Source organism: Delphinapterus leucas, chromosome 3, assembly GCF_059928025.1.
Source record: "Delphinapterus leucas isolate spDelLeu-1000000601 "Yukka" chromosome 3, BTC_Dleu_Yukka2, whole genome shotgun sequence".
Lineage (NCBI taxonomy): Eukaryota > Metazoa > Chordata > Mammalia > Artiodactyla > Monodontidae > Delphinapterus > Delphinapterus leucas.
In genome coordinates this window covers 103,513,796-103,534,091 of record NC_143131.1, presented here as the reverse complement: position 1 = coordinate 103,534,091, position 20,296 = coordinate 103,513,796, and the positions used below count along the sequence as shown (strand labels likewise).

Below are 20,296 nucleotides of genomic sequence, written 5' to 3'. Positions count from 1 at the left end.
ATGATCAAAGAATCAACCCAAGAAGAAGATAAAACAATTATAAATGTTTATGCACCAAACAGAGGAGGACCTCAATACATAAGGCTAACACCCCACTTACACCAATGGACAAGTCATCCAAACAGAAAATAAATAAGGAAACACAAGCTTTAAATGACACCACAGGCCAGGTAGATCTAATTGATATTTATAGAACATTCCATCTGAAAGTGGCAGAATACACTTTCTTCTCAAGTGCACATGGAAAATTCTCCAGGACAGATCACATCTCAGGTCACAAATCAAGCCTCAGAAAATTTTAAAAAATTGAAATTGTATCAAGCATCTTTTCTGACCACAGCACTATGAGATTGGAAATTAATTACAGAAAAAAAACTGTAAAAAACACAAATACATGGAGGCTAAACAGTGTGCTACCAAATAAACAAGAGATCACTGAAGAAATCAAAGAACAAATAAAAAAATACATAGAAACAAATGACAATGAAAACACAACAACCCAAAACCTATGGAACTCACAAAAGCAGTTCTAAGAGGGAAGTTTATAGCAATTAAATCTCACCTCAAGAAACAAGAAAAATGTCAAATAAACAATCTAACCCTGCACTTAAAAGAACTAGAGAAGAAAGAACAAAGAAAACCCAAACTCAGTAGAAGGAAAGAAATCATAAAGATCAGTGAAGAAATAAATGACACAGAAACAAAGAAAACAATAGCAAAGATCAATAAAACTAAAAGCTGGTTTTTTGAGAAGATAAACCAAATTGATAAACCCTTAGCCAGACTCATCAAGAAAAAAAGGGAGAGGACACAAATCAATAAAATTAAAAATGAAAAAGGAGAAATCACAACTGACACTACAGAAATACAAAGGATTATAAGAGACTACTACAAACAACTCTATGCCAATACAATGGACAACCACGAAGAAACGGACAAATTCTTGGAAAGGTACAATTTTCCAAGACTGAACCAGGAAGAATTAGAAAATATAAACAGACCTATCACAAGAAGTGAAATTGAAACCATTATTAAAAATCTTCCAAAAAACAAAAGTCCAGGACCAGATGGCTTCACAGGCAAATTCTACCAAACATTTAGAGAAGAGCTAACACCAATCCTTCTCAAACTCTTCCAAAACAATTGCAGAGGGAGAAACATTCCCAAATTCATTCTACAAAGCCACCATCACCCTGATACCAAAACCAGAAAAAGATATAACAAAAAAATTACAGACCAATATCACTGATGAACAAAAATGCAAAAATCCTGAACAAAATACTAGCAAACAGAATCCAACAGCACATTAAAAGGATCATACACCATGATTAAGTGGGATTTATCCCAGGGATGCAAGGATCCTTTAATATACGCAAATCAATCAATGTGATACACCATATTAACAAACTGAAGATAAAAACCATATGGTCATCTCAATAGATGCAGAAAAAGCCTTTGACAAAACTCAACACCCATTTATGATAAAAACTCTCCAGAAATTGGGCATAGAGGGAACCTACCTCAACATAATAAAGGCCATATATGACAAATCCACAGCAAGCATCATACTCAATAGTGAAAGACTGAAAGTATTTCCACCAGGATCAGGAACAAGACAAGGATGTCCACTCTCACCACTCTTATTCAACATAGTTTTGGAAGTCCTAGCCACAGAAATCAGAGAAGAAAAAGAAAGAAAAGGAATACGAATTGGAAAGGAAGAAGTAAAGCTGTCACTGTTTGCTGCTGACATGATACTATACATAGAAAATCCTAAAGATGCCACCAGAAAACTACTAGAACTAATCAATGAATTTGGTAAGGTTGCAGGATACAAATTAATGCACAGAAATATCTGGCATTCCTATACACCACCAATAAAAAATCCGAAAGAGAAATTAAGGAAACACTCCCATTTACCATTGCAAAAAAAGGAATAAAATACCTAGGAATAAACCTGCCTACAGAGGAAAAACACTTGTACTCAGAAAAGTATAAAACACTGATGAAAGAAATCAAAGATGACATAAACAGATGGAGAAATATACCATGTTCTTGGATTGGAAGAATCAATATTGTGAAAATGACTATACTACTCAAAGCAATCTAGAGATTCAATGCAATGCCTATCAAACTACCAATGGCCCAATGGCATTCTTTACAGAATTAGAACAAAAAAATCTTACAATTTGTATGGAAGCACAAAAGGCCACAAATAGCCAAAGCAATCTTGTGAAAGAAAAATGGAGCTGGAGGAATCAGGTTCCCTGACTTCAAAATATACTACAAAGCTACAGTAATCAAGATAGTATGGTACTGGCACAAAAACAGAAATATAGATCAATGGTACAAGATAGAATGCCCAGAGATAAACCCATGCACATATGGGCACCTAATTTATGATGAAGGAGGAAAGAACACACAATGGAGAAAAGACAGCCTCTTCAATAAGTGGTGCTGGGAAAACTGGACAGCTACATGTAAAAAAAAAATGAAATTAGAACACTACCTAACACCATACATAAAAATAAACTCAAAATGGATTAAAGAGTTAAATGTAAGACCAGACACTATAAAACTCTTAGAGAAAAACATAGGAAAAACACTCTTTGACATAAACCACAGCAATATCTTTTTTGACCCACCTCCTAGAGTAACAGAAATAAAAGCAAAACTAAACAAATGGACTTAATTAAATTTAAAAGCTTTTGCACAGCAAAGGAAACCATAAACAAGATGAAAAGAAAACCCTCATAATGGGAGAAAATATTTGCAAACAAAGCAACTGACAAAGGATTAATCTCCAAAATATACAAACAGCTCATAGAGTTCAATATCAAACAGACAATCCTGTTAAAAATGGGCGTCTTCCCTGGTGGCGCAGTGGTTGAGAGTCTGCCTGCCGATGCAGGGGACGCGGGCTCATGCCCTGGTCTGGGAAGATCCCACATGCCGTGGAGCGGCTGGGCCCGTGAGCCATGGCCACTGAGCCTGCGCGTCCGGAGCCTGTGCTCCACAACGGGAGAGGCCACAACAGTGAGAGGCCCGCGTACCACAAAACAATAACAAAAAATGGGCGGAAGACCTAAATAGACATTTCACCAAAGAAGACATACAGATGGCCAAGAGGCACATGCAAACATGCTCAACATCACTAATTATTAAAGAAATGCAAATCAAAACTACAATGAGGTATCACCTCATGTTGGTCAGAATGGCCATTATCAAAAAAGATAGAAACAATAAATGCTGGAAAGGGTGTGGTGAAAAGGGAACCCTCCTGCACTGTTGGTGGGAATGTAAATTGATACAACCACTATGGAAAACAGTATGGAGGTTCCTTAAAAAAACTAAAAATAGAATTACCATATGACCCAGCAATCCCACTACTGGGCATATACCCTGAGAAAACCATAATTCAAAAAGACACATGCACCACATTGTTCATTGCAGCACTATTTAGAATACCCAGGACATGGAACCAACCTAAATGTCCATCGACAGATGAATGGATACAGAAGATGTGGCACATATATACAATGGAATATTACTCAGCCATAAAAAGAAGTGAAATTGAGTTATTTCATGAGGTGATGGACCTAGAGTCTGTCATACACGAGTGAAGTAAGTCAGAAAGAGAAAAACAAATACCGTATGCTAACGCATATATATGGAATCTAAAAAAAAAAGGTACTGATGAATGTAGTTGCAGGGCAGGAATAAAGAGGTAGACACAGAGAATGGACTTGATGACATGGGGTGGGAGGGTGAAGCTGGGGCAAAGTGAGAGAAGCATTGACATATATACACTACCAAATTTAAAATAGTTGGCTGGTGGGAAGCAGTAGCATAGCACAGGGAGATCGGCTTGGTGCTTTGCAATGACCTAGAGGGGTGGGATAAGGAGGATGGGAGGGAGGCTCAAGAGGGAATGGATAGGGGACATATGTATGCATATGGCTGATTCACTTTGTTGTGCAACTGAAACTAACATGGTATTGTGAAGCAATTATACTCCAATAAAGATCTATTTTAAAAAAAAGACAAGATGTTGATAAAGGTAAAAAAAAAAAAGGATTTAAACATTATAAGCCAACCTCACTTGAGTACAAATACAAAATTCCTAATTAAAATATTAGTAAAAGTTATCCAAAAATATATTAAATGAGTAATATAAAATAGGATTTTAAATATCAACGTATGATGAAATGGGAGATTGGGACTGACGTATATACACTAATATGTATAAAATGAATAACTAATAAGAACCTGCTGTATAAAATAAATAAATAAAATAAAATTCAAAAATTCAAAAAAAATACTATCAATGTAACTATGAGTAATGAAATTCAATAAATCAACAGAATTAAAAACTACGAAGAGAATTTCCACTTCTGCAATGAAGGAATAAATGGTACCAGACCTGTTCTCACCACCATAAATAAATAGGAAACTGGGTATATTACAAGAAGCAACTGTTTTCAGACATTGGGTACCAGGCAGCATGTGATCCCTGAAGAGAGGGAAACAACTGAAGCAAGCCCTACGGTCATACTGTCTTTCTGCCTGAACGCATTTTTTTTGAATCATAGTTCAGAGAGTGGGAATCCAAGCAAATCACACTTAATGAGTAATTGGAACCTCTACAAAGCCAGGTGGCAAAGTACTGTAGGTGAATTCTAATCTAAACAGTCCCCAAGTTCACACAGAGCTGAGAGATATACACGTTCTGAAAAGTCATAGTAAAGAGACCTCATTGAGAGCACAGGATATTGAAGAAAGATCTCAGAAGGGTTGTGCTTGAATAGCAGAGCCAAATCAGCTAAATAAAGTCTACTGCAGGCCCATAATAACAAAGCATAAAAGATCCTGGAAAAGATCAGGATGAAAACAAAATTCCATACTTTTTAAAGGAAAACAAGAAAACCAACAACCTCAACAAAACGTCTAATATCCAATAAAAAAAATTACTGTACATATGAAGAAGAAATATGTGACAAATAACCAGGGGAAAAGATGTTCAATAAAAATAGGACCAAAATGGCAGACATTACAGAATTATCAGACAAGGACTTTAAAACAGCTAGAGTAAATATGTTTAAGGATTTAAAGGAATATAAGAATATATGAAGAGAAAACAGAAACTATAAAATAAAATGACTGAAGCTAGTACAAGTAAAAAGGATGATACCTGAAATAAAAATTTTAGTAGATAAAATTAGCAGCAATTTAGACACTACAAAAGAAAAGATCAGGAAACTTGAAAACATGGCATTGCTAATTATCCAAACTGAAGCACAGATGAAAAATCATAGCCAATTATATACAGTCTATTTTAAAAAATGACATTAAATAAAGTTATAGAATAATTAAAAATGAAACAATGGAAATAAATATAACAAACTTTACTAAAAAACAAAGCTAGAGTAGTAATATTAGACAAAATAAATTTCAGAGCAAAGGGTATTACCAGGGATAAAAAACATCATTTCAAAAGATAAAGTAGACAAAAATCAAGAGGAATAACAATCCTAAATTTTCATGTCACTGATAACAGAGATTCAAAATATATGAAGCAAACATACATAGAAATGAAAGGAGAAATAGAAAATTCAAAACTATAGACAGAGATCGCAACACCTTTTTCTCAATGACTGCTAGAATAAGTAGGCAGAAAATCAGTAAGGATATAGGAGACCTGAATACTACTATCAATAAATTCAAACTAACTGATATTTAAGGAACCTTTCACCTAATAGCAGCAGAATATACATAGTAACCAATTGCGCACAGAATATTTATTAACATAGACCATATTCTAGACCACAAAATGAGTCTCAAAAATTTAAAAGGATTCAAGTCATACAAAGTATGTTTTCTGGCAACATGGAATTATATTAGAAATTGATAAGAAGAAATTCCAAAATATTTGGAAATGTAATGACACATTGCTAAATAATCCATGTATCAAAAGAAATCACAAGGGAAATTGAAAAGTATCCTTAACTGAATGAAAATGAAAACACAACATATCAAAATTTGTATACTGCAACTACAGCAGTGCTTAAAAAGTAGTTTATAGGGACTTCTCTGGTGGCACAGACTCCATGCTCCCAATGCAGGGGGCCTGGGTTCAACCCCTGGTCAGGAAACTAGATCCCATATGCATGCTGCAACTAAGAGTTTGCATACCACAGCTAAGGAGCTGGTGAGCTTCAACTAAGGAGCCTGTGAGCCGCAACTAAGGAGCCCGCCTGCCTCAACTAAGCAGCCAGTGAGCTGCAACTAAGGAGCCCATGAGCCACAACTAAGGAACCTGCCAGCAGCAACTAAGGAGCACATGGGCCGCAATTAAGGAGCAGGCGAGCCGCAACTAAGGAGCCCTCCTGCCGCAACTAAGACCCAGCACAACCAAATAAATACATATTTTTTTAAAAAGTAATTTATAGACATAAATGCTTTTATCAGAAATAAACTACTTTAAGAAAATAAAGAAGAATAAATCCAACACAATGTAAGCAGGAAAATAGAAATTACAAAGATAAAAGCAAAAATCAATGAATTAGAAAACAGAAAAACATAATAGAGGAAAATGAATGAAACAAAGAGCTGTTTCTTTGAGAAAATCAATACAATTAATAAACCTTTAGCCAGGCTGATCAGGAAAAAAAAAAGAGAGAAAGCAAAAACTATCTATAGCAGGAAGAGAGAGGGGACATACCTACCGACATTAAAAAGGTAATAAAGGGGCTTCCCTGGTGGCACAGTGGTTGAGAGTCCACCTGCTGATGCAGGGGACACGGGCTCGTGCCCTGGTCCGGGAAGATCCCGCATGCCGCGGAGCAGCTGGGCCCATGAGCCATGGCCGCTGAGCCTGCGCGTCCAGAGCCTGTGCTCCGCAACGGGAGAGGCCACAACAGTGAGAGGTCCACGTACCGCAAAAATAAAATAAATAAATAAATAAAAAGGTAATAAAGGAATATTATAAAGAACTTTATGTCACTAAATTTGACAATCTACATAAAATGTACAAATTCATTGAAAACAAAAACTATGAAAGCTCACTTAAAAAAGAATAGATAAGTCAAATAGTCCTATACGTTTTTTTTAAATCAATTTGTAGTTAAGAATGTCTTACAAAGAAAATCCCAGGCTTAGGTGGCTTCACTGATGCAGTCTACCAAACTTTTAATGAAGAAATAATATCAATTTTTTTGCAAACTCTTAGAAAAATAAGAGGAGGTAACACTTCCCAACTCATTGTGTGAGTCCAGCAATACTTTATTACTAAAACCAGACAACAATATTAAAAGAAAGGACAGTTACTGAGCAATAACCCTCAGGAACATAGAAACAAGTATTCCTTTTTTTTTTTTTTTTTTTTGTGGTACGCGGGCCTCTCACTGTTGTGGCCTCTCCCGTTGCGGAGCACAGGCTCCGGACGCACAGGCTCAGTGGCCATGGCTCATGGGCCTAGCCGCTCCACGGCATGTGGGGTCTTCCCGGACCAGGGCACGAACCCGTGTCCCCTGCATCGGCAGGCGGACTCTCAACCACTGCACCACCAGGGAAGCCCGAAACAATTATTCTTAACAAAACCTTTGTAAGTTGAATTCAACAGTATATAAAAATAATAAGAAATCATAACCAAATGAGATTTATCATGGGAATGTAGAGTTAGTTTAACTAAATAAAATTAATCAATGTGGCTCACCATATTAACAAATCAAAACAAAAATTATGTGATAATCTAAATGCATGAAAAGCATTTGACAAAATTCAAAATTCATTCAGGATAAAAACCCTCCAAAAATTAGGAACAGATGGGAACTTTTTCAACCTGATAATGAGTATCTACTGAAAACCTAGAGTGAACATCACACATAATGGTGAAACATTGAACTATTTGCCCCTAAAAAGAAAGGTGTCCATATTTTATTAGAAGTCTCAACAAGATAATAAGGCCAGAAAAAAGGAATAATATGCATGGATAGGAAAGGAAACAAGTAAAATTATCTTTCTTTGCAAATAACATGTTATCTATATAGAAAATTCTAACTAATCTCCCAATAATCGCATGAATGAAATACGGAATAATCATGCTAAGTGATAGCACCCTGAAGGAAGTAGAATGGAGTGTAAGAGATAAACAGGATGAGAGTGAGGAAGAAGGGCAGTGCTACTGCCTGAGTAACCAAGAAGACAGTCTCTGAGAAAGTGAAACCTGAAGTGAGATCTAAAGGATGAGGCTGGCGGAAAGTGTGCTAGGACGGAACAGCAAGCACAATGCCCTGAAGCAATATGAAAACCAAAGACACAGCAGAATAAAGATTTTCAACGGAAGATTAAAAATTGCTGTGATTAGCACATTATATGGTTTCTACCTAGTTAACCCAAGACAAACAACTTTAAAAAAATGATTAGAAGTTCTAAAACGATTTAGGAAGATGCCCAGGGACATGACCATTGCACAGCTTAATAGTATAGTGGTTCAAGAGCACAGACCGTGGAGAAAGTCTTGGCCTTGGTTTAAACTGGTTCCACTTCTTCCTGGATCTATTATAGCTGTGGTATAGTTATTTACCTTCTCTATGCCTCAGTATCTTCATCTATAAAATGGGATTAATAATGGCACCCACCTCAGAGTTGGTTTGAGGATTAAATGTTTTAATATGTGTTAAGTACTATGCCTGGCATATGGTGAAGTCTATCTGAGTGTTAGCTATTTTCTTCTGAGTGTTGGCCCAAGGAATCAACAATTCAAAGATATTATGAAGAAAGCTACACTTTACAATGCCAACAAATACTGTATCATGATTTAACCCTAAATGCTAGAAATATGCAAAGAAAATTATAAAATATATAAGGAAAGCTAACAATTTATGGAAGTTCATGAAGTAAAAACTGATTAAATTGGTAACTATAATTTCAAGTCTCAGCCTTACAAAACTGTTAGTTTTCATCCAAATTTCTACAGCTCAGTGCAAGCCCAATCATAATCCCACAAGGATATTTTATAGCACCTGGATACATTGATCCTAAAGTTCATCAAGAGGAGGAATGAAAAGAAACTTGCCCTACCAGATACTGTAATTATGACAATATTGCAGTAATTAAAACAGCATGAAATTGGCTCAGGAATGGAAAAATAAAATAATAAAACTAAATAGAGTGTAGAAACAGAGCTAGTATTAATGGTACATAATAAAGGTAACATTTAAAATGTCAGAAAAACTCAATAGAGTTTGAGCTACCCACTTGAAAAAGAATTACATTAAATTTCTGTCTCACATTATTCACAAAAATAAATTACAAATAGATCACTTAACAATGAATTATATACATACATATGAAAATAATGAATTCACATATATTATATATTGAATTATATATAAATATTATCTAAATATATATTATTTATAAAATGTGATATTTTATATATTATAATTATAATGAATATATTATTTATAAGTAATTTAATATATGAAAATACAAAATGTTTTAATATTCTTGTGGTAGTAAAAGTTTTTGTAAGCAACACATAAAATCTAGAAAATTTAAAGGAAGGAGACAGCTTTGACTACTTAATTTTTAAGAATTTATCTAATAAGGGTGTGAGCAAATGGGCATTTCCATAGACCCTGAGTGAAGACATAAATTGGTACTGTTTAAAGATTAGTCTGGGGGACTTCCTTGGTGGTCCAGCGGTAAAGAAGCCACCTTCCAATGCAGGGGACGCGAGTTCGATCCCTGGTCAGGGAATTAAGATCCCACATGCTGCAGGGCAAATAAGCCAACGCAGCAAAACTGCTGAGCTCGCACACCACAACTAGAGAGCCCACATGCCGCAACTACAGAGCCCACGCTCTCTGGAGCCCGCATGCTGCAACAAAAGATCCCAAGTGTCACAACGAAAGATCCCACATACCGCAACTAAGACCAAACTCAGCCAAAACAATAATAATAATAACATAAAATAAAATTTTAAAAATACATTAAAAAAAAGATTAGTTTGGTAGTGTCTACAAACGTTTTAAAATGCGTATGCACTTTGACCCAACAATTATACTTCCAGGAATCAATAATACAGAAATATTGATAGTTTAACATGCACACAATAAGGAGGAATTATTAAATTGAGGTCAATTATACCCAAGGACCTGCAGTATGAAAATTTTAGGTTCAAATCCTACTTCCAACTCTTGTTAGCTGTAGGACTCTGAGCAAGATGCAAAATCTCTGAACCTTGATTTTCTCATCTACAAAATAGAAATAATAATAGGACCTAGTTTACAAGTTCATTGGAAAGAAAGAATCAAATGATTCATGTGAAGGGCTTAACACATGGCATGGCACCACATAAGCTTTCACTTAAAAAACTTTTCTTCATTCTCTGCTGTATTTCCCAGAACTTAAGACAGTGCCCATTATATCATAGGAGCTTCATAAAATACTTGTTGAATGAATTTCACATTATGATTTCTCCAGCAGGCCTCATTTCCTCTGGGAAATGTCTGTGATGGACCCTGTCATCTCTGTGATGTGTCTCTCAGGCCCCCCTTCAAGAATGAAGGACTTATTACTCCAGCATTGGGAGTGCCGCCAGCAGCCAGCACTCCACTGTCAACCCCCTTGGAAACTGCCTTAAATGAAGAGAGCCACCTGGTCCAAGAACACACCCCCATCCCAGAGCAGTCCACATCAAGTGACTTGTTGACATGGGGACTTAAAAGCCCAGACCCCACAACCGAACTTAGTGGAGCTTTGAGGAGTCATCCCATCTTCAGAATTCCCCAAAGGATAACCTGAGGTTTCCACTGAGACAGCATTGCAACCTCTCACCCTGCCAAACCCAGCTTCTTCTCCTTCCTTCTCGGGTGCTCATCCCAAGAACATGCCTTAATAAATCCCCTAAATGCTAATCTTTGAAATGGCTTCTAAAGCAACCCAATCTGTGACAGTCTCTGAAACCTAGATATAAATTAGCACAAAATTTTCTCTTGTTACTCTATTGTTTTTTATCACAATTTGTAAATAACAGTAATAATAATAATTTTGTGATTATTACTATCTCCATAACTAGACTGTAAGCTAAGCACAGTCTTAGTTATGTCTGCTTTTGCTTAAAATGTTCATATTTTGGGCTTCCCTGGTGGCGCAGTGGTTGAGAGTCTGCCTGCCGATGCAGGGGACACGGGTTTGTGCCCCGGTCCGGGAAGATGCCACATGCCGCGGAGCGGCTGGGCCCGTGAGCCATGGCCACTGAGCCTGCGTATCCAGAGCCTGTGCTCCGCAACGGGAGAGGCCACAACAGTGAGAGGCCCGCGTACCGCAAAAAAAAAAAAAAAATTTCATATTTTATTCATCATGGAATTTTTAAATTAATTTTTATTTTTTAAAAATTATATTAAAATATTATTTATCCTGATTACTGAGCTTTTTGGTATTGTCTTAAATTTTGTGCCTAAAGTAAGTGGCTCACTCACCTCATCCTGGTTCCAAATCTGGCAGGAACTATATATTTTTATTATTGTTTATTTTGTGTTCATTTTTGCCACACCTAAGGCAATATCTGACATGTAGTAATCATAATAAATATTGGGTAAATAAATGAATGAATTATCTATAAGGATTTTCATTGCAGTTCTGTTTGTGACAGAAAAAACATGTATCAGTAAATGAAAGTTTAAATTATGATACATCCATGCTATGTAAAAATTTTCAAAAGGATAAGACACACATATGTATATGCTAACATGAGAAGATCTCTAATACATACTGACAAGTTAAAAGCAAGATTCAAAATAATGTATATGGTATATCATACAAACATAGATGATAGATAAAGAGATATCTGAAGAGATAAATAGGGCATTACATGGTAAATGCTAACAGAAGTTATCTTTAGATAAGTTAATGGAATTGTGTGTTGGAGGAAGGCTATGAAGGAAAATTTATATCCAGTACTGTATGTAATTCTGAATTATCTGAACTTTCAGAGCACCTGCAATCATGTATTAGTTTTTTAAGCTTTTTAAAAAAAATTTCAAAAAGGTTTACCACCTCTAGGAAGCCTTTCTTAATGGAATACTATTGAATACCACTTTACTGTGAGCCTCCTTAGCCTGGCGCACTGGGTCTCCACTTGTTTGCAGGGTGAACCATAAAGTTCCAGTAACTCGCGTCTACTTATATTCTACCTCATCCACCAGATTGAAAACTCCTTTAAGCATGAGCTGATACTTCTGTTTCTGATGCCTTTCCAATAATACAGCTCAATAGTATTCTATCCAGAGTTGTATCTGACTACCTCAAAAATGTGAGGCCATGTGGGTCTTACTCATTGTACTTGTATATGGCATACAAATCTATTACTGTGGGATTTCCTTTTATATACATTCAAGAAACTAGAATGAATACACAGGTGAACCAAAGTTATAAAAAACAGTTAACAAGCCATACTTAGACATTCTGAAGGTTACCTTCCCACAGAAGTTTCTATGCACAAATATTATTATACTTATGCTAAAACTAATACACTATCATAGGATACCAACTTAATGCCAAGCTTTAAGAGAAATGCCTCTGACACAACATTCAATCAAATAGGTTGTCAAACAATCTCTATTACTTATAAAATGTTCCGAAAAATACTGAGTCAGATTAAAGAGACAACAATAACCAATGACAGATTTTTAGTAAGGTGTCTTATACAAAGATTTAATCTTTCTTCTTCTAATTCCTGACTCTGGAGATCATTTGACATGTTCCTTGGGATCCTGGAATCCCCACGGGGAGTGGATAAGTTGACGCCAATAGGCATGACTGTGAAGATTTGGAGAAGACAAAATTACCAAATGACCTGCAAAGAACCAAGTCCATGGAGGTATACCATTACCTTTCTCTTTGTAAATTTCCTGCAGCTTCTACCTATATTGGATTACATTACAACATATTCAAAGTTGACTTAGGTTTGTGTACAGCCTGAAATGAATAGAGTAGGTCCTGACATGAGTTTAAATCTCTGAAATGCAGAGAGATTCAATATGTTAGAGTCTTACTATAATATTACCTGCTGACACTGCACTGAATTTAGAGATCAGTTGCATTTAAAATTTCACTGTTCTCATGCTTGCATTCAGATTTAGAGCCTAGTTTTCTTATCTACAGATTTCAAAACTATTTGGATTCTAAAATTTGGATTGGAGGAGGGGGAGGAGGATGAGCATATTTAGAAAAAGTAAATGGATGTGAAAGAGATTTGGGAATCTGACATCTGAAAATTATAAATTTTAAAAGCTCGTCTTAACTTCCAGCTAAAACTAATCATCTTTATTTAGTGTTCCTATTAAAAATAAATGTGATGTAACTGCAAACATGTTAAGATTAACAGATACCTAGGAGACAAAAGACACAGTCACAGTTTTCTGGTTTACAACAAAATAAGGATGCTTCAAAGTCTTCTTTTAAAAAACAAAAGTGATCCCTTGGCATTTACCATTTATTCATTATCCATCTGTCACTACTTCACTTACTATTTCTCAAAGAACCATAATTTCTTGGTGCATTTTACATTCTTGTCCTGAAGGTCATTGACAGTACAGATGATAAGTCAATACACGCATTAAAAGCATAAAGAGACCAGATAGCATCTAACGTACTATTTAATCACCCAGGCCCAATTCTACTTGGGACCCTTCAGACCTAATGTCAGCTCAGAGAAATGCTGATTCATTTTAATAAGATTCAGTGCATAATCAGGCTGGAAAGACAGAGGAATCATACCAAAAATGTGTGCCATATTAATTAACAAACTGAAGAAACTCATATCATCAAACACAAAGGCTGAAAGGACATGTTTTGGATGAATTGTTTTATAGGAGAATATTAAATTATTTAAGGCTAGAGTCCTAGTTTAAGATTGAGGATCGTTTCAAGTGTCTTTTTCCCTAGAAAATTTAAACTAACAACTGAGATATTGAAGCTCTCCACACATGGGGAAGATAATGAAGCCAATAAACAGATTTATAAATAATACAGCCTAGAAAATATTTGTGAAAACTTCTTCCTCCCTCCTTTCCTATGGAACCCTCAACTTAAATCCAGAGGAGTAAGGAGTGACATCCATCACATCACCAGAAATGATTTCTAAATGCAAAATAGTGTGTTTCTTGAACAGCAGTTCTCCCCCTCCACTTACGGAATTTGTTCTGGAAGCATGATGGCATCAGAAAAACAATTCTTTTCTTTTCATCTTCCTATTCTTCAGCCAATGATTTACCTTTGTTGAGCCTCAATTTCCTCATCTGTAAAATGGGGACAATAACACTTTGCTTAGGACATTTGAGGATCAAATGAGATGTCTACACAGTAAAGCACATAACACATTGACCCTGTACATGAGGTTGCTCAGAAGGCCTACTTCTTTCTATTGTTTGCCTTCTGTATGATTGTGTCTTTCCACAATGTGCATACTTTCTTCAAAACGAGGGCACCAGCAGTGTCTGCCATACTGGGAAAGTTTCACAGGTACTAAGCAGCATCTCAGATTACTACATTAATGAATTATAACTCTGAATTACCAAAGAGATGAACAAAATCATTCACTTAGTGAGGACTCAAGTCTTTGGGACCAAATTAATATTTATGTCTTTTAAGTAACTAATTGGGTAAATTGTCTGGGAATGTTGAAAGAAAAGAAATTGCTATTAAACAAATACAATTTTGATCAAATGAGCTAAGCTTTTATGATTTTTACTTTATGATTTATACAGAAATATACATGTCAGTGAATTAGTGCTAGGCTCCTTAACATTCTGTTTTGGAGAGTTTTTTTCAAGTGTTCCTTCTTCACAGAACTCTGATTTAAGCTTGGTGCTTAGAATAAAATATCAGAATGACAGTTCAAATATTGAAACTCTTCATATATTACGAAGATAATAAATACCACCAACAAATGTATAAATAATACAACCCAGAAAACATTTCTGTATATTTCTTCCTCTTCCCATTCACACCGAACCATTAACTTACTTCCCTGAAGCCTTTGAAAGAGTGACCAGAGTAGTAAAAATGAAAGTGTAGCACGGTAAGCAAAAAAGAGACAGCTGATTCCTCTGGAAGAAAAAAAGGTGTCAGCACTTACCAAAATATGTATCCCAATGTGTGCTCACAAAAGCAAACTTTTACAGGGTTCTTGGCTTTATAAATACTAAAGAAAGGAGGGAAAGCGCATATTAACCACAGTCCCCTCATTAAAAGCAGTTTGGCATAGAAAAGATGAGTTGCTGCTAAAATAGCAGATAAGACCTTTTTGGCTCAACACCCAAAGTCTATCTGACATGAGGGGCGACAGTATGCCACTTAAAATGATGTGCTTCCTGCCTAGGAAATGATATGGATGGCAGTACCTGACTGAGTGTTAACAGTAGTATAATGGCAGCCTCTGAAGGCTGCTTTATTTGGTAACTGTTTGGGAATAGGTCTCTATACTAGCTACATAATTTCTCACAGGGATGCTATATCATCTGAGGGTTTCAAGTTGTATTCACCTGGAAAAGGTAATCTACAATGAGGGGAAAAAGTATACAACAGCATGACTATGATGTCTCTACAAGGTGAAAATGCCTGCAGTAAAGAACAGCACACTGATTTAAGAGCTGCTGTCAACACGTGCTTCCCGTAGGCCCCAAGGACTAATACACTCTTGCAAGGAAGCAAATTTGGATCTTAGAGACAGACAAAGCTCCTAGAACTGATTATTCAGTTAAGTCCCTAGGAACTCTTAACACATTTCATATTTTTCAGTTTGAAAGAATGGTACTACTTATCTAGAAACCTCCTTTCTCCCAGAAATATTATCCATCAACAAAAATATGACATAAGCAAAAAAAGAATTAGATGTCTTCATATTTACTGTTTCCTTTACAGCATCCTATACACAAATATATGTCTAATATCCAGCAGCCTGTCAGAAAAATTATTACTCAGCCAAACTATTCGTGCTCATCCCAGTGAATGACTCAGTAAAATGTTGCTGAGTCAGGGTCTCAAATTCTACCAATTCTGATGACCAGCTTCACAACACAGTTCATCCCTGGACATTTTGCTTTTAGAAAACTGATCAAAGAAAAATGCACTAAGAGAGATGGACATAAAAATTCAAGTTGTTAAGGTGGGTTTTATCTCTGGTCACAAGTTCTGATATATTGGTAAATTTACAGCTTTCACCATGTCATCTGATATTATCACTAGTAATTTAACATTTGTTTTAATGTTATAAATTGCCCTGTTACTCTTAGCCAATGACTCAGACCAGGCCAGAGCTAGAAAGAGCCTTAAATAAATTGTCACTCTTTTTTTCTTTTTTTTTTTTTTTGCGGTACGCAGGCATCTCACTGTTGTGGCCTCTCCCGTTGCGGAGCACAGGCTCCGGACACGCAGGCTCAGCGGCCATGGCTCACGGGCCCAGCCGCTCCGCGGCATGTGGGATCCTCCCGGACCGGGGCATGAACCCACGTCCCCTGAATCGGTAGGCAGACTCTCAACCCCTGCGCCACCAGGGAGGCCCAATAAATTGTCACTCTTTAAAACTGACATACATACCTAAATCTACCAATTTCTATAAAAATTCAAAATTCTGAAGCAGATAAACAAAAATGAAAAATTACACACACAAAGTGAGGTAAACCAGACAAAGACAAATATCATATGATATCACTTATATGTGGAGTCTGAAAAAGGATACAAATGAAATTATTTACAAAACAGAAATAAACCCACAGATATGGAAAACAAACTTATGGTTACCAAAGGGAAAAAGTTGGGGGGGAGTGATAAATTAGGAATTTGGGATTAACAGAAACACACTACTATATATAAAATAGATAAAGAACAAGGACTTACTGTATAGCACAGGGAACTAACTTCATTTTCTTGTAATAATCTACAATGGAAAAGAATCTGAAAAAGAATACATATATATATATATATATATATAACTGAATCACTTTGCTGTACACCTGAAACTAACATAACATTGTAAATCAACTATATCCCAATTTTAAAAAAACATTAAAAAAACCCCTACACATACAAATTGAAGTGAAAGGAAGTTGATGAATGATAGAACACTAGTCTGGATCATGAGAAAGTTGCTGTAGCCCAGCTGATTCAGTAGACCGAGGCAAGCTTCTATTCTATTTCATTTCACCCCACACTCTCTGCTCCCTTGAAGCTCCAGACATTGTCCTAGGCCCACAGCTACAAGAGTGAATAACACAAACTCCTTACTCTCAAAGACCTCTTCATTTACTAACAGAGGAGATAAAACACAAACCTTTACATAATTCATAATAAGGGTACTAAGAAAGAAGCATCTGAGTAGATAGGAATGGAGAGAGGCAAGAAACCTGACTCTTCCTCCAGATGACCCTGGAATGGTATGAAGATTTAAAGAAGTCTCAAGCACAGAGGAACTTGCACTTCTCATGTCATGTGATAAGTGAAGGTTCTGGCCTCAGAAAATTGATAAGGGGATCAAATGATGTCATTTGTTACAACAGATAAATCGCTCATTGTTGACTTAAAACTTGTGAACACTTTAACACTATAACATGATCAGATTGCCTGGGAACAGGATAATCCATCCCAATCTGTCCTCTTCCTACTAGGTGGCCCCTCAAACAGGTGCATCACCATGTGTGGTCACCTTGTAATAAGGTGCCTCCTTTTATGCCACAGTGTACATGGAGGATGTACGTCTATGTGAACTCAGGGAAATGGAGGGTTCTACTGGCCAACCCAAAATGCCACTGAGATTATGATGCTGCAGGCATTAGACTCCTCATGAGATGCTGATTTCTCAGACATCACAGCAGTAATCTCACAGGGTAGAGATGTTCAATGAAAGCAACTCTTTCCAGCCGAAGTTATTGTTTAAGTTATTTATGCCAAAACTTTCTTTTTGACTCTCCTCGATGAATGGCATTATCTGAACCCATCATTGCTTTCTGTTCCTCCCTATGATTTTACACCAGTCAAAGAAGCCCTTATCAAATCATAAGCAGTAGAGTGTAGCTCAAAAAAACCTTCAGTTCTAGACCTGAATGAAATCCCAAAGGACAATGTCTGTGACCTATAGGATTGTGACTCTGCCATGGAGCACACTCATCACCCTACACTTCCCTCCCCACCTGCCAATCACTCCCTTCCAAGACAATCCCTGTATTATTATGATCAATTACATTCCTTAAAAAATGAAACAGGAGGTGGGAGTAAAAGTCACCTGACATACTCAACCAATCAAATTTCATCCTTTCTTTCTCCCCTCCCATTCACACTTGAATGTTATCACATAATACCTATATTTAATGGTGTATGTAATAGTTCCTCTGGTATCTATTACTGAAGTGGAACAATTTTTTCTTTTGACTACAAAAGATTCATGAGGTTATTGTTTTCAAATGAGGTATTATAAAGTATCTGAGACCCTTCAGAGACATGGGCTGGGCTGCCTCTCAGAAAGAAGAGAGGAAAACACTAAAACACCCTTAAATCCCCTAATTAAAGTCCCTTTGTTGAGAAATCATGCTTGCTTAAGTTCTACACCAGAAATGCCATTTGAATATTCATTTATTTACCAATAAATTTAAATAGCTACTATGTGCCAGGCACTGTCCTAGATGTTTAGGATACATCAGTGAACAAAAATGACCAAGATCTTTGCCATCATAGATCTTACATTCTACCAGAGTGATACTGGGTTTAGGATAAAAGTGGCATTGCAAAGAGAAGAATGGATAAACCTGTCAGTAGTGTTGAGACCATTGTGCATCCATTTGGAATAAAATAAAATTAGATCTCTAGCTCACACTGGACATGAAAATCAATAACAGGTAGAAATTTTTAGAATAAAATACAAAAAAACATCGGTAGGAACTTAAAGCAGAAAAGAATTTCATAAACAGGACACAAAGTAAAATCCGTTTTGTTATATTTGGTTATATAATAAGTAAAAGCTTCTGGAAACAACAAAAATGAAGCCACAGTTTGGGAGAAGACACACAACCAGGAAAGAATTTGTACCCAGGATTCACAGAGCATTCCAACAAATTGATGGGAAACAAAGATTGAAAGCCTAGTTTTAAAAATGGGTGAAGAATATGAGCAGCAATTCATAGAAGGGAAAATCTGGATAGCCAATAAACTAACGAAAGGTGTTAAATCCCTAAAGTTACAAGGAAAAGGCAAATTAAAATATCAATGAGATACAATTTTATGCCCATTATAGCAGCAAATATTTTAAAGTCAAACAATACCAGGTGTTGATGAAGTAGTATAGCACTAGGACTTCTCATTCACTGCTGAGGAGAGAGGAGTTTGGTACTTATGCATTATAGAGCAACTTGGTAATACCTAGGAAACTTAGCTTGCATGCTTGCACAATGAGACCTTCATGAGAATGTTCCTCATACTACTATGTGCAAGAGCAAAAGTTCAGAAACAAATTCAATGGCCCATTACAGGGGACTAGATAGACTGCAGCATATTCAACAATGGAAAACTGCAGCTATTAAACTGAATGCACTGGGGCCACATATAATTAACATAGAGAGTCTTCAGAAAGAATGTTGAAAGAAAAAAATGAGTTGCAGAAGGAAACACAGTATAATAATACATAGTTTCAAAATCCACAAGTATTTGTTAAACGTTTATGGAGGTTTAGATTTGTACAGAAAGTATTTTAAAAAACATCAACATGAAAGGCATTAAGTTCATGATGGTAGTTATTTCTGGAGCAGGGGCAAGGGAATAGAGTTAGGGAGGTGGATACTGTACCCTCAACTCTAATTTTTTTTAATATCTCCAGTGAAGATGGCAAAACTCTTATGATTTAATGTGATTGATAGACATGTAAGTGTTCACAACATTAACCCCTACAATTATCTACAAATGTAAAATATTTCATAATAACTGTTGATTTTTAAATAAGAGAAAAAAATAAAATAAAATCAGATGAAATTTGTTCCTTTGTACCTAATTAAGGCAAAAGGGATTTGAGACCATGGGCTCACATTATCTTCTCTGAAAAAAAAAAAATTTAAAGAATGGGGTCACGCTCTTGGCATTTTCTGCTTCCCCCTTCCCCCCCTCCAAAGTGACATATTCACCTGGCTGTCCTTGCAGTGGTTGGCTGCTGGTTGCCAATTGTATGCAAAATCTCTTTGCCATTGCCCCCATAAGTCACACCCTAGGATTGTTTGAAGCTGTGCAGAAGCCCACCTTCAGGAAGAGT

The 20,296-nt window shown here is 36.2% G+C and overlaps 1 protein-coding gene across 1 annotated transcript in view; it reads right to left on the bottom strand.

The window, feature by feature from the left end:
* Positions 1 to 20,296, bottom strand: part of CSNK1G3 (casein kinase 1 gamma 3) — a 308,727-nt gene that overhangs the window by 80,278 nt on the left and 208,153 nt on the right. Inside the window, exon 14 of the mRNA XM_089909240.1 lies at positions 14,201 to 20,296. This exon is cut by the window's right edge and continues 39,911 nt beyond it. The gene's annotated coding sequence lies outside the window, so the exon portion shown is untranslated. The remainder of the gene's footprint in view (positions 1 to 14,200) is intronic.